Source organism: Tachypleus tridentatus, chromosome 5, assembly GCF_004210375.1.
Source record: "Tachypleus tridentatus isolate NWPU-2018 chromosome 5, ASM421037v1, whole genome shotgun sequence".
In the NCBI taxonomy this organism is placed as follows: Eukaryota; Metazoa; Arthropoda; class Merostomata; order Xiphosura; family Limulidae; genus Tachypleus; species Tachypleus tridentatus.
In genome coordinates, this window is record NC_134829.1 from 44,013,610 (window position 1) to 44,031,034 (window position 17,425).

Below are 17,425 nucleotides of genomic sequence, written 5' to 3' on the forward strand. Positions count from 1 at the left end.
TCCGTCATTAAGTACCTTCTTTCTGACAAGTTTGCGAGTTTGAGCTGCATTGTAATCAACATTTGGTAGTATTTATTTCACAACTGCTTCAAATCTTTTAAAGTCATCCCTTAAAGTTGGTCAGCTAATAACCCATACAGATCTGCATCTTTTGCTACTGCTTCAAATCTTTTAATGTCATCCCTTAAAGTTGGTCAGCTAATAACCCATACAGATCTGCATCTTTTGCTACTGCTTCAAATCTTTTAATGTCATCACTTAAAGTTGGTCAGCTAATAACCCATACAGATCTGCACGTGTTTTAAGTTCATATCCTCATTTTGCAGAACTTGACTTGACGAAACTTTTGAAAAATCTCATCCCACATGATCAACATAAAAACAAATTTTATCTCTTGCATCTTATTTGTAACATTGTCTGCTTCTCTTCTAATGTATCCCTTCTATGACTGGTCTTCAACTAGACATTCTAAAGCTTTCAAGATCTTAAAGAAAGACTTCAAAATTGCTGTTTTTGCCATAACGTGTGCCTCCCATCTGGTATCAAAGATGGATTTTAACACACTTTCATTTCTAAAACAAGCTTTAAGAAATTTCCACCGGCTGCTTGAGACTGAAAAAATGTATAGAGCAAATACATTGTAGAGAAACATTAACTGCTACTTGAGAACAGCCAACAGCACTTCGGCCTACCATATTTAGTGAATGGGCTGCACATTGCACACACGTGTGTGGCAAACTTATTTTCTTCTAAAATCTCTTGCTGCATTCCCTTATAACACCCAAACATGTTAGCAGCATTGTCGTAAGACTGACCTCTATATTTTGAAAAATTAAGTTTGCAAACTTCACGTAGGTACTGCAATACCTGGTTTGCCATTTCCTCACCGTTTTGGCTTTTCAGTTCCAGAAAGGTTAGAAAGTGTTCAATTGGCTGCCCATCTTTTACGTATCGAAGTACAATACTTAACTGATCTATATGTTATAGGTCTGGCGTCATGTCAACTGACAAGCGAAAATAAGCAGAAAAAATTACTTCAGTAATGTCGAGAAAACCCACTTGTAGAGAAAACTATATATGTGAAAACGGCTCGTTTGGGTTGAGAAAATATTTTACGTAGAGGAGCGAACAACGTTTCGACCTTACTTCATCAACAATAAACGCATGGGGCTACTGAGCTATTGGTTTAATGAGTTCTCTATAGGTGGTTTTGGATAGGTAAGAAATATTTTCTTTCCAGAATTTTCATATTTCGAAATGTGCCCTGCTAAAAACGGACCAAACTGACTGATTAGCTCAAACAGCATTAAACAATTCCTATTCTGCAGTAAGCCAAATTCTTCATCTGTTCCACAAAAAGCCAAGACACGTTCAGCTAACGTGCGAATAATAGCCATAACACACTCTAAGATATATTCCTTGTAATTACACTTTTCTTTAATTTGTTTTTCCAACTCTCTTCGTAAGTCTAAACCTTGTCTTCGAGTTTAGTATGTTAACATAGAGTCTCAGTGAGTAGCGCTTCTTTCATGATGATCAACTACAACAGTATTTCAGTCACTGAACTCTTCTCTTTCAACAAAACGCGAGGAAAATTTAGGGTCAAAATGTTTACAAACGAAGCAGTAAACTGACCCTGTTGATGGTGACTACAATAACCACTCTCTCTTGTATTGGCCACCTTTGGCTTTTACCCCAAAGAAAAGTTTTTGAACAGTATTTTGCTAATTTGCCACTGCTAAAAGTCTGGCTCGATTTATCTGCTGACAATGTGTCTTATTGGAATCCTTGTGGACCCACAGACTGTCAATACCACAATGGGCCATTTGGCAAATCTTTTACTTTAGTTTCTTAATCTTTTGTAAACTGAAGCATTTTACAATAATCCAGTAGATTTTCATTTTCAGCAATTATTTCAATTTCAGACTGTCTTGTAGAGCAACTTGCATTAACATTAACACTGGAGATATTAGAAGAATTTACAGGCACAGCAAAATCAGTTGTGGAACTTATGCCAGTTGAACAAACCTGTGACACCTCAACGTTATCATGATGTTCTGAACTTGAAGTGGACAAAGTGGCACTTGTAGGGGTGGAGCTTGGTTCAATTTTAATATTGTCAGAGTCAGATGCAGTACAAGTGACTTCTGATGGCGGAGATGGGTTTTGATTTGGAAGATCTTGTTGTGTAAGTTGAGTGAAAAATTAGTCAGCTTTCCAGTATTGGCCACTAAATGCAAAGTCTTTTGTTGGTTCTTTTTGCCAGTTTTCTCTTTTGTGCACCACTTAATTGAACACGTTTCATTTTATCAGTCTGAAAAATACAGAAACAAAAATAAAAAACACACAAAATGATATGGATCATATATAGTTATAACGATTAGAAAAATACAGTGGTACCTCGGTTCTCGAATTTAACCCGTTCCAGAAGGCTGTTCGAAAACCGAATCAATTTTTCCCACAAAAAATACTGTAAATTAAATTAATCCGTCACACACCTCCAAAAATTACGCATTATGAAGCATTTTAAGTAGAAATTTTGATTATTTATATCTGTATAATAATACTCATATGCTTAAAGTCAACCACAAAAACTATAAACACAATAAAAAACAATAAATGAAAATTTAAGTGCACTTTACCTTGCTGAGGAGAGCTGATGGTGTAAGTAAAAGGTGGTGATGGACGTGGAGAGTAGGAGTGTTACTATTGTTCTGAAGGGGAGTCACCTAAAAACTTGTCTAATGAGGTTTGTTTCTACCTGCATTTTAAAATGTTTCTGGAGTAACACATGGCATTGTCATTGAAAGAGTTTATGCTGCGGTTTGCTACAGCTTTGTGAGGGTGAAATTTTCCACGAAACTTTGTAACTCTCCCAATTTTCCACATATTTCTTTGATTAATCATCTAGGAACATCCTAGGGCCTCCTCATCTGAAGTCACTTCCTCAGTTGCCTCCTGTTGCTGCTCCTTCTGAAAGTCTTGGAGTTCTTCCGTGGTGAGCTCAGTGTTCTGGTCCTCCACCAACTCCTCCACATCATCACCACTCACATTCAAGCCCATACACTTGCTTAGTGAGACAATATCCTCGACAACAGGCTCAGCCTCAAAGCCTTCATAGTCTCTACCTGCTACTGAGTCTGGCCACAATTTCTTCGAGGCTAAGTTCATGGTCCTCAGAGACACTTCCCTCCAGGCTTTGTCTGTGATCCTCAAGCAATGAAGGATATTAAAGTGATTTTTCCAGAACTCTCTGAGGGTTAACTCTGTGTCAGAGATCACTTCAAAGCACCTTTGAAATAGTGATAAAACTGTACTTTTCCACCAACCCGTTCTCCAAGTCTAGTGGGTGAGCAGGTGCATTGTTCATCACAAGAAGGGCCTCGAGTGGGAACTGTTTTTCCGTGAGGTAGTTCTTTACACTTGAGGCAAACACTTCATGGACCCACTCCATAAAAAATTGCTTGGTTGCCCATGCTTTACTATTAGCCCTCCACATGACATTTAGTTTACTTTTCAGGACATTATTTTTCGTAAAAACTCCCGGGATCTCAGAAAGGTACACAAGCAAAGGCTTAAGTTTTAAGTCCCCATTTGCATTACTACATAACAATAGAGTTACTCTGTGCTTCATTGGCTTGTGTCCCAGCAGTGACTTCTCCTCCTTGGTGATGTACGTCCTTTTTTGGCATTTGCTTCCAAAAGAGGCCTGTCTCATCACAGTTGAACACTTGTTGGGGAATAAAACCCTAAGCTTCTACATAGTCCTTAATTTCCCTAACAAATTTATCAGCAGCGTCTTTGTTAGAACTTTGTTACAAGTTTCCAAGTTACTTTTGGACTTTCCCGGAACTTGGACTTGTTATCATTCCCACAGTTCTCGAAAATTTTAAGTATCGGATTCATACATGCGGGAATTCCTTCGTCATTATGATGTTAATCATGGTTTTCTTTTTTTATTTGCCAAGATATAAACTGAAGATTCTGGTAGGCCTCGAAATTAAAATTTTTTTAGTCTTATTTGTTTTATATTTACGCCCATTACAACGTGGATAAAGCCAGCCGTAAATCTTGTATGTACTCGTATTTCTGTTGTTTACTTGTTTGTATTGGACTACAAAAATGGTAGTTTGGGTTGGACGTGACCTAATGGTAGACGAAATTATGAAATATTTTTCAACAACTGCATATTGGCAACCGATTTGTTAATGACAGCAACTAAAGTTCCAGATATTTAATTATGTCGATGGTAGTAATTTAGTTGTTGTCAATATCAAATCACTTACCAACCTCCAGGAAAGTGAAAAATATTCCACAAACTTGGTACGTCCAATCCAAACTATAAAACAATTTCCATGAACTGTTATGGTGTGAATCAGATTAAGAAAAGGGATTATAACCATTAATAATTTTTATACGAGTTCTTTACAAACTGGATTTTATTGTAGAAATTAATAACTTTATTTGTTTGAATATTCATTTTAACACCGTCTATGTCGGCATAATTGTCGTTATCTAGTTTACGCAGTGAAACCAAGACTAATTTGGAATAGTAAAGGAATTTTCACTCATGACATATGGAAATGGTTGTTTTCATAGAGAAACATTGAATTTTTTTGTTTATTGTTGTTGTTCCTTTAATTATAGCGGGTTAACTTGAAATTCGGTGGAGTTATACACCGATTCAATACACCCAGAAATATTTTTTTCAGTCGGTGTTCAAACAACCCGAAAATTTATATTTTAAGATCCTATACTATCATATTAAAAGCAATCGAAATGAAAATTGGGTAAATTACTTTGTCTTGTATTAACCAATTTGCAAAGGACTTTGCTGAAATGTAATTTTTTAATAGTTCCATACATGTACATACAAACGGTTTGAAAATACATATTGTCATATTAATACGGACAAAAGGTTAAATAAACCCATAATTTTAGGGCTAATCATTTTGCATTGTTTCAGTCAAGTTACATGAAATTGGATACATAGGTACTTTTTACTGGCTCCAAACGGTGATATAAAGTTTTAAGAACTTTCATTTTTTGATCAATTTTTCAGTGAAGAAAGTACAACTCACATGAAATTTGGTACAAAAATACTTTTTTGCAGGTCCCAGTAATGCGACTCTTTAGGACGCTTGATGTCTTTTTGTAACAACAATACACATCTCATGATGATGATCTTCATTTCTGATACTTACTGAAAAATTAACATAAATACGTAAGGATTTTACGCGCATTAAATTAGAAACACGCCAGAGCCTTGTAATAGTTAGAAAACCTCTTTATTAAGAACTATATAAACATGCCTAAGATACATACATTATTACAAAAACTGAAGAAGTAAAATAACAATAAAGATATAAAAAAATCAAATATAACATTGAATAGTTGAGAATAAAAGGCTTATTTGAGAAACTAGTACAACACAGAGAGTTACCACATGTAATTATAACGTGTATTTTTTATATTTTTTGCAAATGTATTTAACGATATTTTCAAATCTTCGTCCTTGTTTCTGTCCTGAATTTTCTCTCACATCAACCGTAACGCTACCTGTACAAAATAAAATGCCTGTTACATCATATTTATTTTGAATTTGAAACGTAAACTAACTTCACGGCCTAGCATGGCCAAGTGGTTCGGAGCACTCGACTCGCAATCCTAGGGTCGCGGGTTCGAATCTCCTTCACACCAAACATGCTCGCCCTTTTAGACGTGGGAGCGTTATAATGTGACGGTCAATTCCATTATTCGTTGGTAAAAAAGTAGCCCAAGAGTTGGCGGTGGGTAGTGATGACTAGCTACCTTCCTTCTAGACTTACACTGCTAAATTAGGGACGCTAGCGCAGATAGCCCTCGTGTAGCTTTGCGCGAAATTCAAAACAAACCAAATAAAAAATAATTTCATATTTGCTCCCTCCTATGTATTTTTTCTTTTTGGAAGAATAACCTTGAAAAGAAATTACCTTTAGAGCCAAGAGGTATCGCTCACACAAGCACTTTGTAGTAATGATTGGATGTGAGGACAAGGCAGAGAACTTGAGTACAGTTTTACGATTAGATGCAAAATAATATCACAAGAAGTAAAAATGGAAATTAAATTATGAAATTATTGAAAAAATATCACTGATGTTACAGTTATTACACTAATTGTTGTTAGTTAAAACCAAATAACTAAGTTTCTTCACATAAATGATTTAAAACAACCAGGATCTCAGTAATATAATTTTTGTTTTTTAATCTTACAAAATTGTTTATCCGTTTTCATTAGAACTGGTTCAATCGATAGAGCACATAGATTTTATATAAAATTTCTTAAACCAGAATGAATTAAAGCCCTTGATTCTTGTGGATGGATGCGAAACTACCGCAATTACGCAATCATCTTGAAATTACCGAGGATTTGATGGATCGAAAATCATTGCATTTCAAAGAAAAAAAAGAAAAAAAGATACTCTAATCGGAAAGAAAATTATTGTTGAATAATATATCAATAGAATCCATGACTAAAATTCGTAGGACCTAAACATTTGATACATAAACTAAACGATTTACTGTTACCGTAGTGTCAGTTTAGTCGGTAGAGGTCTCTTGAAGAATGTAGCTCTTTTCTGCAGCGACAATCTTGTAGATTGAACACCTATAAGGTGGCTTTTCCTATATATCCTCCAAGCCGGTCACAGACGTACCTCTTGTCCTTGAGATGCCTCAACCAGTGATACTCTTGAAAGAACTGCTTTTCTACTGTCTACAGCTTGTGATAATTATGCGGTTTTATACAGGTGTTTATATATGATGCAGAAGAGAGAGCAACAGGGCAACAAAACGGGAGTGCGCATATAGGTCACACACAAAGGTCAAATATTTATCACCCCAGGGAAAAGTTGGGTTTTACCCAATTCCAGATTAGTGTGTTTTTCTTCTTTGTTTGTTTTTTACGCAGTCTGTTCATGACACACTGAGGTTCTGATATCCTAACTCGTCGGCTGTTTCTGTGAGTTTTCCACGTGAACACCTATTGAAGCAACAAAACTCTGTTTCGTGGTGTAAGATTCTGACATCCGGATGTCACACTATTAACTATCTCATACTTCCAAATTCTATATATGTAACGTGTTTGAGTGTTTGTACGTGAATGTTTCGTTAAAACTACAAGTAGTTAAGCCTAGCCTCCCTTCGCTAGTACAGCGGTAAGTCTACGGATTTACAAGGCTAAAATTAGGGGTTCGAATCCCCTCTGTGGGCTCAGCAGATAGCCCGATGTGGCTTTGCTATAAGCAAACACAAACAAACACAATTTAAGCCTAGTGATGGGATATTTTTATTTTATTTTTCGGGTCAAGAAATTGATGATATCCGAAAAAAGGTTTCACTTACAAAAGAATCGGTTTCTTTGTAATGTTTAAGATAATATTCACTTATCAAATAGATAAATATTTTAGATTGTTTCAAATTTTCTAGCACATTGCTTCACAAAGTACTTTCTGCCTATTCTATATCTAAGCCCAATTTTGAAACGACAGAATAAACGGAAGACAGGTAGCAACTGGCACCCACCGCCAACTCTTGGACTACCGTTGCCTGAACGAATAGTAGGACTTTAGTATCACTCTTAGAGCGCACTCACGACCCTAAACGTTGAACACGTTTTGGCAGCAGTGGATTAGGAACCATGATTCTCGATTTCACAGTCTGATCACGCTGCCTAATAAATAGTATAATATATTCCGTAAACAAAGCAGCAGAAACCTTGAGACCTGTTTACTTGGCATTCTTGCAAAATTTCACAACTTATGTTTCCAGTTACATGAATTATTTTTCTTATCATTAGGAATGTTACGTGTCTTGTTTACATTTGACTTATTTCTAGGTGTTACGAACTTTTTAATGTGTCAGGTCGGTAAGTAGTGATCCTCAATGTCTATGTTTCTTATATCTAAATATAATGCTGACCTTAATGAATCACATAGGTAACAAGTGATCCTCAATGTCTATGTTTCATATATCTAAATATGATGCTGACTTTAATGTGTCAGGTAGGTAATGATCCTCAATGTTTATATTTTTGATATCTTAATATGATGCTGACTTTAATGTGTCAGGTAAGTAAAGTACAAGAAACTAGTACAATGTTTTCGACTATGCTACCTGTAAGACTTCATTCTAGTTCTCTATAAAAATCTGTACCTTGAGATTACAATAGCTACACGAGAGCTATCTGTCCTAGCCGTCCCTCTTTAGTAGTGTAAGACAAGAGGAAAAGCAGCCAGTTATCATTACCCACCGCAAACACTTGGGCTACTCTTTTACTAACAAATAACGGAATTGACAGTCACATTATAACGCTTCCACGGATGAAAGGTGCGAGCATGTTTAGTGCGACGAATATTCGAACCCACGACCCTCAGATCACTAGTCGAGTGTCCGTAACTACCTGGCCATGCTGGCCCACATTTTGTTTTTTTAACGTGGCAGGAATGTAGTTTTAAAGAAAGCTATAGACTGAGAAGATACCTAGTTATAATTTCCTCGATTTTTATGGTATCGTTGGATCAGTGGAAGGCGTTCTTTACATGTTGCTAACCTAACTTTCTCACGAAAATAAAGAGTGGTTATTTTGCAGTCTTAACTTTGATTGGCTGGGGTTAGAGGAAAAATCGTTTCTTTACTCTCTCACTGGATGAGTGTATTTGAATATAAGCGTCATAGATTTCATCTGTCGTGGGAAACACTCTCATCTTACCTTCTTTCATTAAACTTTTTAAAGCCAAGATCATCTATTGCTGTTTTTCTGTATTTTTATAAATTTAACTGGTGCTAAAACGTCAGCCAATCAAACTGTTTTATTTTTGACTTTGTTCGATTGTACAATTTTTTTCTTCTTTGTTTTGACCACTGAGCTTCTTAAACTCTATATTTAACAATCACTGTCTTTAAACTTCGATCTAAACCGTATAAAAATCAGATTTTTACCTTGGGAAACAGTCTAGATAAAAGAGAGACTGATGTATAACAGAATACATTCAATCATCAAATAACATAGTCACAAAGTTAGGGGATTTTCATAAAAATTTACTGCAGATGGGGTGTGGATTTACTTTATTACATCTCAAGTTCCGGGTAACGTTTAAACATTTTATATAGTGTAAATATAACCGTATCTAAGAATGTCGTTACTCGTAAAACATATACTTTATTATATATTGCCTTTCCTTCCCACTACTATATAGCAGTACGTCAGTAAACCTAACGTTCAAACTCGGGTTTCGATAACTGCGGTGAGAAGAGCATTGTCAGCCCAATGTGAATCTTTGGGTTTTACAACAATCAGTGAAATAGTTTGGCATGAATATATATTTTATGGTCCTGTTTGTTGGTTAAAGATAGAATTAACTTACTAAAACCGACGAATCAGAATAGTGAACGTTATGTATATGGTTAGGACAAGCCTACCAAGTACATTTAGTCAGGGTAGGATTAATCTACCGGTCACAAGATGGCAGGTGTTATGTTTAAAGTAACTTTAATCTACCAGTCACAGGATGAGAGGTGTTATGTTAAAAGTAACGTTAATCTACCAGTCACAGGATGAGAGGTGTTATGTTAAAAGTAACGTTAATCTACCAGTCACAGGATGAGAGGTGTTATGTTAAAAGTAACGTTTAATCTACCTGTCACAGGATGACTGGTGTTATGTTAAAAGTAACGTTAATCTACCAATCACAGGATGGCAGGTGTTATGTTTAAAGTAACGTTAATCTACCAGTCACAGGATGACAGGTGTTATGTTAAAAGTAACGTTAATCTACCGGTCACAGGATGGCAGGTGTTATGTTTAAAGTAACGTTAATCTACCAGTCACAGGATGGCAGGTGTTATGTTTAAAGTAACGTTAATCTTCCAGTCACAGGATGACAGGTGTTATGTTAAAAGTAACGTTAATCTCCGGTCACAGAATGGCAGGCGTTATGTTTAAAGTAATGCTAATCTACCGGTCACAGGAGGGCACGTGTTATGTTTAAAGTAACGTTAATCTACCAGTCACAGGATGACAGGTGTTATGTTAAAAGTAACGTTAATCTACCAGTCACAGGATGACAGGTGTTATGTTTAAAGTAACGTTAATCTACCAGTCACAGGATGAGAGGTGTTATGTTAAAAGTAACGTTAATCTACCAGTCACAGGATGACAGGTGTTATGTTAAAAGTAACGTTAATCTTCCAGTCACAGGATGATAGGTGTTATGTTAAAAGTAACGTTAATCTACCAGTCACAGGATGACAGGTGTTATGTTAAAAGTAACGTTAATCTACCAGTCACAGGATGGCAGGTGTTATGTTAAAAGTCACGTTAATCTTCCAGTCACAGGATGGCAGGTGTTATGTTAAAAGTTACGTTAATCTTCCAGTCACAGGATGACAGGTGTTAATGTGAGAGGTAAAAGTAACGTTAATCTTCCAGTCACAGGATGACCGGTGTTATGTTAAAAGTAACGTTAATCTACCGGTCACAGAATGGCAGGCGTTATGTTTAAAGTAACGTAAATCTACCGGTCACAGGATGGCAGGTGTTATGTTTAAAGTAACGTTAATCTACCGGTCACAGGATGGCACGTGTTATGTTTAAAGTAACGTTAATCTACCAGTCACAGGATGACAGGTGTTATGTTAAAAGTAACGTTAATCTACCAGTCACAGGATGACAGGTGTTATGTTAAAAGTAACGTTAATCTACCGGTCACAGGATGGCATGTGTTATGTTTAAAGTAACGTCAATCTACCAATCACAGGATGGCAGGTGTTATGTCATCGTGTTGGTGAATGATTTGCTATAGTTTGGAAACCATTGTGATGATAATTTAGACAGAAATATCACTGTAAACATTAAAATGAATAGCACCATAATTAGCAGCGAGTACTGTTGAGTTATTAACTTTTCTCTAGTCTGTCAGTTCAATATTTGGGGCGGTTATCCACAGATAACCCCAGTAACCAAACGTTTATTTTTGGAAGCCGAAAAGTATTAATTCCCTGTTATTAAAACTTTCTGTTGAGATTTAAGTAAAGATGGCTAAATCGTCCCGTTATGTAGTTTTGTGCTACAAATCCCATCCTAAGACAACTTAGAAGTGTTTTTACACTTGTTGTTGTTTATTTTCGTTTTTATGCGAACCATGCAAGAACTAGACGAGCTACTTTTACCAACCAGCAAGTCAGTTCGCTTTCGGTTGTTTGTTGTCAAACTGCACAATGAGCTAGCTGTCTGTGCTGTGTTCATCACGCGTGTTGAAACCTGTTTTGTTGGGTTTGTTTTTCTTTGTAGCATTATGAGCCTTTAGACTTACAGCTTAGTCACAGGGAACGCATCTTTGATGGTCACATGATTTACAAGTACAATCTAATCACGGCACGTTTAATTGTGGTCTAACTTAGGCTTAGCTGGTTGATACAAAGTAGCAAAACAATGATAACACAACCTGGTGAAGAAAAAAAAAAGACATGGGTGAAACTACAGATTATTTTAAAGTAAAAAAAATAATTTACCTTTGGAAAGTTTACACCAAAAACTGATCATTGTTATTTGAGATATCTATCTCCAAAATTCTCTAAAAAACGGGTAATAAAACAAGCTGTGACAAAAACGTAGGTGTTTGAAATACGGGTTTCTAGATGTTTGAAAATCACTGCAATTATACGCGAGCATGTTTGCTATAAACGTGATTTTAATACGTTCTGCTTTATGTGTTGTTATCTTTTCATATATGTGTTATTTCTTCACATGTTTTTGATATCCGATATTAATTTTAATACCTTTAAATCTTTTGGTTGAAAGTCGTGTTACTTTAAAGAAATGCCTGATAGTATACTGTAGTGTTATTCCAACACCTTAGGGGTCATTATGTTTTGGTTTTGTTTTAATGTTCGGTTTCATTTTGCAATAATCCCTACAGTGTCCCGTAACTTATTATCATAACACATAGACTACTAATGTGTTATTTACCTAAACAACAGCGCGAAAAGATTTATTAGTCGTTTTTGTGAATCACAAGTTGGGAATTTCCGAATGTTAATAACCGAGTAAACATATCAACTCGTCTTTACTAAACATATCAACTCGTCTCTAGTGACATCTTTTTCCTTTTAGACACAGGTTTCTTTTTTAATCATAGGAAATTCCACGAGTTCAAGGCTACCGACAGAAAACATATAATTACCCATTCCCTGATACTGATTTGATACTGATGTCGGTGAGGAAAATCAATCAAAGATTTTTCAGATCAAAGCATAAAGAGCCACGTGACGGTCAAACTCTCCTTGAATGATAAAACAAATACTTATTACCAGACAGGAATTTTCAAGTTAGACTAATAAATTATCCTACGAATGACTCATCTATATTTGAATGTGAGATAAACCTTTTCAAGAAGCAAAAGAGAAACAGAGAAACAATCTAAACATGTTATTGCCATATGTTACAAAACATGATGTGTGTTTTTTTAAAGCAACGATTTCAATTAACCTGAGAAACGTTTTCAGCTGTAACAGAGTTATGAATGTATTTTCGGTAATCCAGAAATTGAGTTTTAGGTATAATATACTCAGAAACACGGTTTTATTTATAGTAATTTCAAAAATGCGGTTTTAGTTATCATTCATTCACAAAATGATGTCATCGTTTGTTACTTATTGTGTATCTGAAACTCAATATCATACACTAAAAACAACGTATTGTAGGTATTACAGCTTGAGAAATAAGCTGCTAGTTATCTCATCTAGAAAGTATAGATTAGGGACTTTTGTGTTCTAACTGTATAAAACAAGGAAATATCTTGCAGTTATTATACGCTCACCATCATCGAGGTAATTGATAATTGATAAAAAAAAAAAACATTTATAGCAATATTACGGTAATACCTACAGTGACGTAATGTGATCAAACCATTAGGCCTGGTAGGGAGTTCCTCAGTTCTCCACAACTCGGAGACCCACAGAACTGAGTGAGGAGATATCGTTGCTTCCACGAAAGATAAGTGATCAGAAGATAAACACCCATACTTTAGGGTCTGTAGTGAACACCCTAATTGTCACAAAAAGTGTGTTGATATCAGAGGCCCATGAATTGCGTTTAAAGGATGTGTGGAAGCTGACAACTGTGTCAATGGCTTAGACGTGAAAGTCAATGAGATTACCTTCATTAATCAAACAATTGTTTCACTGGAAGTAGCCCCATGGTAAATTTACATATTGACAATGCTAAGATTCGATGTTCGACTCCCTGCAATGGCCAGAGTGCAGATAGCCCATTGTATAACTTTGTGCTAAAATACCCTCTTCCCACACCTCCAGTGGAAAAGCAGAATGTTTGCGAGCTTACAACACTAGAAAGGTTTCTGCGGAACAGTACAGGCGTATATAGTTTGATACACTGAAATAAAATAATACTATATGTAATAATTACTGGTAAGTCACAGTAAAAAGAACAAACTATCAAAACGCTTAAAATTAGAATGAGTTTTTGTTACTGAGTAAAAGTTCGAATCTCAGTGTAACAAAGATTCGACTTTTCAGTCAAAAATAAAATTATTGCTTTAGCATATTTTGAATAAGGCAGTATTTCGTCAGTAGAAAGATATGACTGATGTTATTTTTTACCTGGTTCGAAAATTCATGGACAGTTCAATAGATCTATGAAAATCAATGTGTATAAATACCCCGACTTAATTTTCGACTCCAGGTGGTTTTAATAAGTGAAAGTGTCCCTTTAGTACATTCTCTTTGTATCATTAAAGCAGCAGCGGGTTCGAATCTCCCACATTAAACATGCTCGCCCTTTCTGCCATGTGAGTGTTCTAATTCTGCAGTTAATCCCACTATTCGTTGGTAAAAGAGTAGCCCAAAAGTCGACGGTGGGTGGTAATAACTAGCTGCCTTTTCTCCGCTCTTTCACTCTTGAATAATGACGGCTAGCGCAGATAGCTCTTGTGTGGCATTGCGTGAAATAAAAAACAAACAAACACTGCAACAAACAATCATTAAACCAGTGTCGCCGCTGAGTAGTGAATTATGTATACTATAAAGAGTCATTGCAATGTTAATATTTTGGATTTTTTATTGGGTGTTTTTTTTATGGAATTAGTGCCAAAGTAATGATATGTATTTATATAAAAGTAAGTTCTAAAGTTGCGGTAAAGTGTGAATTCTTTGCCAATGAGAGTGCGTAATATATTAATCAACTGAACTGAGCAATTTACATAAGTGTACGTTTTATGTTCGCGTATTTCGCGTATTTAGATGAAAGAATTAAACATCTAATTAAACTATAATAGGCCCGGCATGGCCAAGCGTGTTAAGGCGTGCGACTCGTAATCCAAAGGTCGCGGGTATGCATCCCCATCGCGCAAAACATGCGCGCCCTTTCAGCCGTGGGGGCGTTATAATGTGACGGTGAATCCAACTATTCGTTGGTAAAAGAATAGCCCAAAAGTTGGCGGCGGGCAGTGCAAGATAGTGAAATTGATTATCCTGGTGGAATTTAATTTTATTGTATCATTTTAAATCACGTGTTAGGGTGGGGGAAGTGTATGTCACGTGACTCTTTTATTATATTTAAAAAATAGACATAAAGATAATTTCTTGTCACGTGACAAAGATGGACTATCCACAATCAGACCAACTATACACTTACAGAGACAAAGATGAGGTAGTGCATAACTAGATCGACTGTGTACTTGTAGATTAAATATGGATCATTCTACAATCGGACTTACTTTATACCTGTATATCAAAGATTAGTTACTGCACAACCAGACCTACTGTAAACCTGTAGATACGTGTACAGAATTCAGAACTCGATATATTTGTCTGACCTTAACTTTTCTGCTTGTTTACTGCTTAATATTTATATCTTTTTTGAAGAATAATATTTTATATTTGAAATGATTCGCGTCTGTATAAAGGTGTACCTGAACTACCTTGAGCAAACAATCGTTATTTGTGATTGGACAGTGAATCTCTAGTGTTAATTCTAATATAATGCATTTTCTAAGCTATTAAGGTAATAAAATACAAAACAATAGCTTTTATTTCTTCGTCCCTTTTAATAAAGGACGCTTGGCTGGAGATTAAACGTTGAAAAAATACACCTGAGACAGTTCGAGTTTTTTCTTATTAAGAAAATTAGCCCCCTTCAGTGGCTCAGCGGTATACCTGCGGACCAACAACGCTAAAAACCGGGTTTTGATACCCGTTGTGGGAGAGCACAGATAGCCCATTGTGTAGCTTTGTACTTAATTCAAAAAACAACAAACAAGACAGATTTGAGTTGTTTTGAATTTCGCACAAAGTTACTCGGGGCTATCTGCGCTAGCCGTCCCTAATTTAGCAGTATAAGACCAGAGGGAAGGTAACTACCACTCGTCACCACCCACCATCAACTCTTGGGCTACTCTTTTACTAACGAACAGTGGGATTGATCGTAACCTTATAATGCCCCTACAGGTAAAAGGGCGAGAATGTTTGGTGTGACGCCGATTCGAATCCTCGAACCTCAGATTACGAGTCGAGTGCTCTAACCACCTGACCATGCCAGACCCCGTAGTTTGAGATGACGTATTATTTAAGTAACACGTTATTGTAATTGTTTGTATTTTTATTGAATGTAACGTAAATATATTCGAGGGCTAATTAATTGATTGACTGTTTTGGAATTGAACACAAAGAACTCAAGGGTTACTAATAAAGATGAAGACGATTGACAAAACCAGATATTTTTACTTACAGAAGGTTCGAACATTTCGGAAAACATTTATTCCACCTTCAGTGAAATCTTTAGGCCTAAAATTACTTTAAAGTTCCACACTTAAATCTCAGCTTTTTCTTAAGCATAGTTATAATTGTCTTATTTAACGTGTGATTCATTTTACAGTCGTAACGTATTCTACAGCCTGTTTTTTCTTACGTTTACCACTTAACGTGATTTATGATACTACAGCATTAGTTAATAAGTATTATTATAATATATATTCAGATTTTGCTGGAGATTGAATATCCGAAACGTCTGAACCTACTGTGGACAAGAATGTTTTGTGTTTTGCCAACCGCCTTTACCACTATTATTACTTTGTTTTCTCCATTATGAATCCATTACTTTAAGACTAACTACGTCAGCCATCCTTAGATTATAAATGATAGACTAGAGGAAAAGCAGCTAGTCAGCACTAGCCACCTCCAACTCTTGCACTACTGTAATAGATTAGTGGGATTGAACTATACATTATAATGTCCCTATGGCTGAAAGCGAGAGAATGTTCGGTTGTTGGATTTATTTTGTAAACCACTGGTTGCGAGTTAAGCCTTGTTACTATAACAGTATTATTTTTTTAATATAACATGTCAAGAATAATATTATGGGGATAGTTTTATGACGTAATAAGTATACTGTTTGTTTGTAGTTAAGCACAAAGCTACACAATGAGCTCTCTGTCCTCTTCCCACCTATAAAAATATTATATTATATATTTTTCCCAGAAAAAATCAACAAATAAACGAGTAACAAGTAATGAATTACGTTTTTCAATAATGTGCTAAAAATCTCTAAAACAGACCAGGACAAGACTTACGGCTATTGTTTTTGGGGGTGTTGTTTATATTTGTAACAAAACTGCGGCCTTTAGAGTAGTAGGAAATTCAGATGGAATATTGAAAATATTCTTCCTGGAGAAACTAATGCAAATTATTTCTCATTTAACTCAATAAGTACGAATGTATATGTTCACAGAAATTATAATATTTCAATTATGAAAAGTATCGATTTATCACTCTACATTGTTATCACGCTACATTGTCACTTTAAAGGTGGCGGTCTAAAGTGCATTTTTTTCCAATTCATGTTGTTGAACTTGCTGTTCTGTATGATTTATAGATATACGAGGGCTGTTCAAAAAATACGCAGACTGACGTCATAAAACAAAATGTACTTTATTTAGAAGTTACAGGTCTGAAATCCCTTCAAAGTACTCTCATCCCCAACGCACACTCTTATCCCAACGGTGTTTTTACTTGTTGAAACAGTCCTGATACGCTTCTTTTGTAATGTCCTCCAGCTCCTTCGTCGCATTTGCCTTAATCTCGGGAATCATATCAAATCTTCTTCATTTCAAGGGTCTTTTGAGTTTGGGGAACAAGAAAAAATCGCAAGGAGCAAGGTCAGGTGAGTAGGGGGGTGGGGAAGAACAGTAATCGAGTGTTTGGCCAAAAACTCACGAGTTCTGAGGCACAAATTTCGCAGCAACGCGGTGCATTTTCAATTTGTCGGTCAAATTCTCGTAACAAGATCCAACTGATATCCCACACTCTTCAGCAAGCTCCCTGACAGTCAGACGTCGATTTGCCCGCACCAGGATGTTGATTTTGTCGACGT

The 17,425-nt window shown here is 35.9% G+C and overlaps 1 protein-coding gene and 1 long non-coding RNA gene across 3 annotated transcripts in view; both read right to left on the reverse strand.

The window, feature by feature from the left end:
* The window catches only part of LOC143251046 (potassium voltage-gated channel protein Shal-like), a 456,480-nt gene that overhangs the window by 265,490 nt on the left and 173,565 nt on the right, over positions 1–17,425 (reverse strand). The gene's annotated exons all lie outside the window — the stretch shown is intronic.
* The window catches only part of LOC143251053 (uncharacterized), a 29,365-nt gene continuing 17,212 nt past the window's right edge, over positions 5,273–17,425 (reverse strand). The window contains exon 3 of the long non-coding RNA XR_013028470.1: positions 5,273–5,559. This is a non-coding gene — a long non-coding RNA (uncharacterized LOC143251053). The remainder of the gene's footprint in view (positions 5,560–17,425) is intronic.